This window comes from Haemaphysalis longicornis, unplaced genomic scaffold, assembly GCF_048455015.1.
Source record: "Haemaphysalis longicornis isolate Haplotype H1 unplaced genomic scaffold, Haemaphysalis longicornis Haplotype H1 scaffold_14, whole genome shotgun sequence".
In the NCBI taxonomy this organism is placed as follows: Eukaryota; Metazoa; Arthropoda; class Arachnida; order Ixodida; family Ixodidae; genus Haemaphysalis; species Haemaphysalis longicornis.
Window position 1 is genome coordinate 62,789,429 of NW_027526245.1, and position 8,854 is coordinate 62,798,282.

An 8,854-nucleotide genomic window follows, 5' to 3' on the forward strand; every position below is an offset into this window, starting at 1 on the left:
TTCCTTCCAACGATTGCGTCTCCTTAATAAATTATCTTAACGTACCTAAAACTTGCTTTTAGATGCGAAGCAGCTTATGGTCGGGCCTGTTCCCTCCGCCGTTGTGCGGCGTCCACACCCCCACTGTGCATGCCTGGCCAGGCACCGCTGATGATGATTGTGGCAGGATACCCCTAGAGATTGGCCAACCAAAGAATCCATCACGAGATGGCTTCGTGTTCAACCACCATCGTCATCTTCCCGTAGCGGAACCCTGCGTAGTATGCGAGGCATTCCTCCTATCCTCTGTGACGCTCCTCACCTCTCCGGCATTCCTCCTCTCCTCTTCGGGATTGCGCAATGAATGGCAACACCTGCGTCTCCACGCGCGATAATGCGAAGCAGCTTAGGGTTAGGGACGCGACGATAGCCGCTGCATATTCCTCTGGGGGCGCTACTGTAGCTCCCCAGTATAAAGGACACGCGCGCGCGCGCCGCTGCCCTCATTCTCCTCCCGCAACACCGCGATCGAACTGACAACTAATGGGAACTTGAGTCGACCTCATGGCTGCTTCGCATACTACTCAGTGTTCCCCTACGGGAGATGATTTTTTTTTTTTGCTTTTCAGTTTCCGCAAGAATAATTTTAGCCAGCCACTTCCTTTAGTTTCCAGGTGACAAGGTAGGACTTCGCCGCAGTACTTTTTTGGGGTGGGGAAGGGGGACGGTGTGATGGGCGATTCTCCCCATAAATTTTATGAGCACGTACTTTCCATATCAAAGAAAGTTTTATTTGACATCAGAGTTTACTTGGAGTTAGCCGTACTTCAACTCGCAAACACTCTTAACCCTCTTTAAGTTTTTGTCCGCATTCAAGTAAATTACTGCATTTCTTCCTGGGCGTATGATACATCGCGCAGTTAAGAACACTACAGAAACAAGTCTACATCAACGTTATGGCTACATCATCGGTAACCGAATTCAACGCGCCGTAATTTGCTACTTTTATGTACACACAATAACCACGGTAAACATGTGATTAAAGTATTCGCCATTTCATTTTTAATTAGACTTCCAATTCACCTGAGTTTTTAAATAAAAAATAAAGACTTTCTTGTGAAACACTTCACGTTTGATTGAATCGTAAATGCAGTATTACGTGTTCGTTTTGCGAATCTGGCATTACGGATTGCCATTGTATCATTTTCCTTTTTTAGTGTACTTGCTTCTTAATGTCATACTATTTCTTAGGGTTTGTTTTATCCAGTTCCTTCTGTTTTTTGTTGAGTGTTTATTTACAGTTTTTAACATTTGTGCTCTAGTGATGCATGCTATTTTCGCATTTTTTAACAGTCATCACGGGAGATCTCGCCTGCGGTTTTTACCTTGGGACCTCGCAGTGTTTTTGTACTCATTCACTTCCCATGTTCCCGCTTTCGAAATAAAATTCAATTCAACGAAAACGTAATTTATGAAATTCATTAACGAACGTATTTTGCTTTACAAGAAACACGCCAAAATTATCTACATAAAGCCAAGCCAATACCTTGGGAAGCTCTTGCATACAACTAAAAAAATCCCGCCATCTGCACGAAGTGCATGATGATGAGAGATGCGAAGCTCCAATGCTTATCGGTAAAACCGTGAAACATTCGTCCACACATCATATAAAGACTCGACACGTTGTTATAGGGGTGATTGTATATCCCTTTACGGCCCAGCCCACACAAACGTGTGGGTCAACAAATTCCTTTTATGTGGCGCCTGTTTTGGTTTCGGTTTCACAGCCGTGGGTAGCCGCTGGGAACGCTTCCGAGACTTTATTCATTTCGGTAGTTCAGTGATTTTGCCTCCAGGGGACGAGAAATCGCACATTAAAACGGCGCCCCAGCGTGCGCGATCACGAAAGCTGACTCCAAGATGAAAACTAATATTTCTTCTTGCTATACTCGTAGTTTATGAATAACAAGCCTAAGACACGACTTGCAGGACTTGGGAAAACACGATAGGCTAAAAAATACTCCCGTTCCCTTCGTGTGCGTTTCGTCATCACACTTGAAAAATGCACCCACACATATGTTAGGGCTGGGCTTTCGTCGTTACGAAAGTTTTGCTGGGCGGTATAGGCTCCGGACAGCGATGTTTGCCGGGCGAGCGCAGCGCCAGCCGCGGCAGACCCGCGCAACTCTGGGTCGGTCCCGCCACGCACACCGCCTTCAGCGCCCATGAACGCAACTTTGCAAAAACGTGTGTGATAACGATATTTGCGTTTATATCTACTACATACTGCAACGAAGTCATGCAGAAATTTATTATAGTAAGGGGAAGCTTCCAAATAAAACGGGGCGCCGATAAAATGCTGTCTCCTTGCTGCCGAGCCGTAGGTTGACGCAACTGGGAAGCGTGTGTTCAAGGCTTTGCGTTCTCCCGCGGATTGTTATTCTCTCGTTTTTTCGCAGATACGAAGTGTTGTTACTGATTCCTAAATCTTGAAAAGCCCACATTAAGCGAGCTGATTACATGCTTCCGTGGTGTGCGAGTAGCTTGTTAGTAGGCTGGTTAGCAGGTGGTAAATCCACAGATGTGCGTATTAAATTTGGTAACAACGAGGGCCCCCAAACATAGCTATAGCAGCGTAGGTTATCATCCAGCGGTACTACTCTGCTTCATCTAATATTTCACGGGCTTACATCGCCGTATTAAATACAATAAACACATATGGGGGGACACTATAGGCGTTAACTTTCTCAAATGTTTCGCAAGCTATTGGATAGCATTATATTACCGCCTCTTCTTGCAAAACAAACACTGGAATTGTTCTCTACATCATTGAAAAGCAAACAAAAATAGAGATAAGACGTTCCGCAATAAAAGTTGGAAATATATGAACGCAGGACAAAATGTTCGCGCTCGGGCAGGAGGAGGAGGAGGACAAACTTTATTTAACCTATCTGTTGTGACTGCGGTCACTCCGGACGGTGTCCTCAGGGAACTAAATTTTCTTCCTTTGACTTTGCTGCAAAGGTATTGACGGTAATAAAAGCGCTACTATGTCTTTCTAAGAGGTCTCACGCCGGACCCGTTGACGTGGATAGAAAAAAATACCCGAATATTAATATCCCGTAATTTATTCCGATACGCCTATTAGATGTTCTACCTACCCCTCCCCTCACTTCTCCTCGCCCAATGGAATTTCTTGTGATAGCCTTCTCGTGAAGAGTTTCTCGTGAAGAACTCTTCTAATAGAAGAGTTTCGCGGGGTTGTGGTTGATGGCATAGTGACTACTGTTTTAATGCAAAAACGTGGAAGAAAACATTATTATTATTATTATACGCTGGAGAGCTATCAATTAACAAACAAAAAATAAAGCAAGTCGTAGAAAACAATGAAAATGCGGGAAAGACACGCCAACATATATATATGCAGGCTCTTGCACGAAACGCTAGCTGCGACAATGCTGAACGCAACTAGCTGCAGATAATTTGAACGGCTGATCGGCTGAAAGGGCCCCCCTTCCGCCGTGTTGCGACGTTCAGCCGTAACTCACTTTCAGCCGTAGTGAGACTCTCCGCCGTGTTGCGACGTTCAGCCGTAACGCACTTTCAGCCGTAGTGAGACTCTCCGCCGTGTTGCGACGCTCAGCCGTAATGCACTCTTAGCCGTAATGCGACTGTCCGCCGTAGTGGGACGATGCCGCAGGGGCGCCTTGTCCATTCAAGGTGAACGTAGTGGCGACAACGTGGACCGCGAATCCATGGGCATCGTCCCACTACGGCGGACAGTCGCATTACGGCTAAGAGTGCATTACGGCTGAGCGTCGCAACACGGTGGGAGCGTCGCAACACGGTGGAGAGTCTCACTACGGCTGAAAGTGCGTTACGGCTGAACGTCGCAACACGGCGGAGAGTCTCACTACGGCTGAAAGTGCGTTACGGCTGAACGTCGCAACACGGCGGAAGGGGGGCCCTTTCAGCCGATCAGCCGTTCAAATTATCTGCAGCTAGTTGCGTTCAGCATTGTCGCAGCTAGCGTTTCGTGCAAGAGCCTGCATATATATATGTTGGCGTGTCTTTCCCGCATTTTCATTGTTTTCTACGACTTGCTTTATTTTTTGTTTGTTAATTGATAGCTCTCCAGCGTATAATAATAATAATAATGTTTTCTTCCACGTTTTTGCATTAAAACAGTAGTCACTATGCCATCAACCACAACCCCGCGAAACTCTTCTATTAGAAGAGTTCTTCACGAGAAACTCTTCACGAGAAGGCTATCACAAGAAATTCCACTGGGCGAGGAGGGGGTGAGGGGAGGGGTAGGTAGAACATCTAATAGGCGTATCGGAATAAATTACGGGATATTAATATTCGGGTATTTTTTTCTATCCACGCCAACGGGTCCGGCGTGAGACCTCTTAGAAAGACATAGTAGCGCTTTTGCTGCAATACCTTTGCAGCAAAGTCAAGGGAAGAAAATTTAGTTCCCTGAGGACACCGTCCGGAGTGACCGCAGTCACAACGGATAGGTTAAATAAAGTTTGTCCTCCTCCTCCTCCTGCCCGAGCGCGAACATTTTGTCCTGCGTCCATATATTTCCAACTTTTATTGTGGAACGTCTTATCTCTATTTTTGTTTGCTTTTCAGTGATTTAGAGAACAATTCCAGTGTTTGTTTTGCAAGAAGAGGCGGTAATTTAATGCTATCCAATAGCTTGCGAAACATTTGAGAAAGTTAACGCCTATAGTGTCCCCCCATATGTGTTTATTGTATTTAATACGGCGATGTAAGCCCGTGAAATATTAGATGAAGCAGAGTAGTACCGCTGGATGATAACCTACGCTGCTATAGCTATGTTTGGGGGCCCTCGTTGTTACCAAATTTAATACGCACATCTGTGGATTTACCACCTGCTAACCAGCCTACTAACAAGCTACTCGCACACCACGGAAGCATGTAATCAGCTCGCTTAATGTGGGCTTTTCAAGATTTAGGAATCAGTAACAACACTTCGTATCTGCGAAAAAACGAGAGAATAACAATCCGCGGGAGAACGCAAAGCCTTGAACACACGCTTCCCAGTTGCGTCAACCTACGGCTCGGCAGCAAGGAGACAGCATTTTATCGGCGCCCCGTTTTATTTGGAAGCTTCCCCTTACTATAATAAATTTCTGCATGACTTCGTTGCAGTATGTAGTAGATATAAACGCAAATAACGTTATCACACACGTTTTTGCAAAGTTGCGTTCATGGGCGCTGAAGGCGGTGTGCGTGGCGGGACCGACCCAGAGTTGCGCGGGTCTGCCGCGGCTGGCGCTGCGCTCGCCCGGCAAACATCGCTGTCCGGAGCCTATACCGCCCAGCAAAACTTTCGTAACGACGAAAGCCCAGCCCTAACATATGTGTGGGTGCATTTTTCAAGTGTGATGACGAAACGCACACGAAGGGAACGGGAGTATTTTTTAGCCTATCGTGTTTTCCCAATTCCTGCAAGTCGTGTCTTAGGCTTGTTATTCATAAACTACGAGTATAGCAAGAAGAAATATTAGTTTTCATCTTGGAGTCAGCTTGCGTGATCGCGCACGCTGGGGCGCCGTTTTAATGTGCGATTTCTCGTCCCCTGGAGGCAAAATCACTGTACTACCGAAATGAATAAAGTCTCGGAAGCGTTCCCAGCGGCTACCCACGGCTGTGAAACCGAAACCAAAACAGGCGCCACATAAAAGGAATTTGTTGACCCACACGTTTGTGTGGGCTGGGCCGTAAAGGGATATACAATCACCCCTATAACAACGTGTCGAGTCTTTATATGATGTGTGGACGAATGTTTCACGGTTTTACCGATAAGCATTGGAGCTTCGCATCTCTCATCATCATGCACTTCGTGCAGATGGCGGGATTTTTTTAGTTGTATGCAAGAGCTTCCCAAGGTATTGGCTTGGCTTTATGTAGATAATTTTGGCGTGTTTCTTGTAAAGCAAAATACGTTCGTTAATGAATTTCATAAATTACGTTTTCGTTGAATTGAATTTTATTTCGAAAGCGGGAACATGGGAAGTGAATGAGTACAAAAACACTGCGAGGTCCCAAGGTAAAAACCGCAGGCGAGATCTCCCGTGATGACTGTTAAAAAATGCGAAAATAGCATGCATCACTAGAGCACAAATGTTAAAAACTGTAAATAAACACTCAACAAAAAACAGAAGAAACTGGATAAAACAAACCCTATAAATAGTATGACACTAAGAAGCAAGTACACTAAAAAAGGAAAATGATACAATGGCAATCCGTAATGCCAGATTCGCAAAACGAACACGTAATACTGCATTTACAATTCAATCAAACGTGAAGTGTTTCACAAGAAAGTCTTTATTTTTTATTTAAAAACTCAGGTGAATTGGAAGTCTAATTAAAAATGAAATGGCGAATACTTTAATCACATGTTTACCGTGGTTATTGTGTGTACATAAAAGTAGCAAATTACGGCGCGTTGAATTCGGTTACCGATGATGTAGCCATAACGTTGATGTAGACTTGTTTCTGTAGTGTTCTTAACTGCGCGATGTATCATACGCCCAGGAAGAAATGCAGTAATTTACTTGAATGCGGACAAAAACTTAAAGAGGGTTAAGAGTGTTTGCGAGTTGAAGTACGGCTAACTCCAAGTAAACTCTGATGTCAAATAAAACTTTCTTTGATATGGAAATTACGTGCTCATAAAATTTATGGGGAGAATCGCCCATCACACCGTCCCCCTTCCCCACCCCCAAAAAAGTACTGCGGCGAAGTCCTACCTTGTCACCTGGAAACTAAAGGAAGTGGCTGGCTAAAATTATTCTTGCGGAAACTGAAAGCAAAAAAAAAATCATCTCCCGTAGGGGAACACTGAGTAGTATGCGAAGCAGCCATGGGGTCGACTCAAGTTCCCATTAGTTGTCAGTTCGATCGCGGTGTTGGGGGAGGAGAATGAGGGCAGCGGCGCGCGCGCGCGTGTCCTTTATACTGGGGAGCTACAGTAGCGCCCCCAGCGGAATATGCAGCGGCTATCGTCGCGTCCCTAACCCTAAGCTGCTTCGCATTATCGCGCGTGGAGACGCAGGTGTTGCCATTCATTGCGCAATCCCGAAGAGGAGAGGAGGAATGCCGGAGAGGAGAGGAGCGTCACAGAGGATAGGAGGAATGCCTCGCATACTACTCAGGGTTCCGCTACGGGAAGATGACGATGGTGGTTGAACACGAAGCCATCTCGTGATGGATTCTTTGGTTGGCCAATCTCTAGGGGTATCCTGCCACAATCATCATCAGCGGTGCCTGGCCAGGCATGCACAGTGGGGGTATGGACGCCGCACAACGGCGGAGGGAACAGGCCCGACCATAAGCTGCTTCGCATCTAAAAGCAAGTTTTAGGTACGTTAAGATAATTTATTAAGGAGACGCAATCGTTGGAAGGAAAACAGGTCAGCCTGGAGCATTTGGATCAAGGCACAGCTATTTGGGTGGCAGTTTAAGACGGTGGTGCCGTCTATATGCAGTATGCATTGAGGAATTAAAACAGAGAGGAAGATCATTTGTTAAATTAAAAGGAGCAATGGGCCCAAGATCGAGCCTTGTGGAACTCCTATATTAATTGTGACTGGGTATGACGTTGCTGTAGAAATTAAAACGGTCTGTTGCATGATTAGTAGACGGCTTCGTATCGAAGTTATGGCAGGACCTGTTATCCCATAACGCTCAAGCGAAATGAAAAGAACGTCATGGTCAATGGTGTCGAATGCTGCCGAGAACTTTAAGAAAACCCCAGCAGCAGCGTCACACTGGTCAATGAACGATTTAATTTTGTCTGTTAGGCGCACAGTCATAATGTTAGTAGTTAGGACAGCACGAAAACTAAAGTGAGAAAAGGGGAGCAAGCGGATGTTTTTAAGATGGCGAAAAAGTCTGGTCTCAATGAGTTAATTTGGGGCGATAATTATGCATAAACCCCGCGAGACCTTTTTTGAGTACAGGAATATTGTTCGATATTTCAAATGCTTCTAGAAATAACACGTATATAACAATTAAACGCGTATTTAGCCGTACCACCACCTTCAGCCGTAAAAAATAAACCCGCAAAATACGCAAGCAATAAAACAAGTGCCGGAAAACAATGAAAATGCGAAAAAGACACGCCGAAATATATATACTGGATCTTGCACGTAACGCCCAGCTGCGAAAATGCTGAACGCAACTATCTGCAGATCATTTGAACGGCTGATCGGCTGAAAGGGTCCCCCTTCCGCCGTGTTGCGACGTTCAGCCATAACGCACTTTCAGCCGTAGTGAGACTCTCCGCCGTGTTCCGACGTTCAGCCGTAACGCACTTTCAGCCGTAGTGAGACTCTCCGCCGTGTTGCGACGTTCAGCCGTAATGCACTCTTAGCCGTAATGCGACTGTCCGCCGTAGTGAGATCGTCCCACTACGGCGGACAGTCGCATTACGGCTAAGAGTGCATTACGGCTGAGCGTCGCAACACGGCGGAGAGTCTCACTACGGCTGAAAGTGCGTTACGGCTGAACGTCGCAACACGGCGGAGAGTCTCACTACGGCTGAAAGTGCGTTACGGCTGAACGTCGCAACACGGCGGAAGGGGGGCCCTTTCAGCCGATCAGCCGTTCAAATTATCTGCAGCTAGTTGCGTTCAGCATTGTCGCAGCTAGCGTTTCGTGCAAGAGCCTGCATATATATATGTTGGCGTGTCTTTCCCGCATTTTCATTGTTTTCTACGACTTGCTTTATTTTTTGTTTGTTAATTGATAGCTCTCCAGCGTATGATAATAATAATAATGTTTTCTTCCACGTTTTTGCATTAAAACAGTAGTCACTATGCCATCAACCACAACC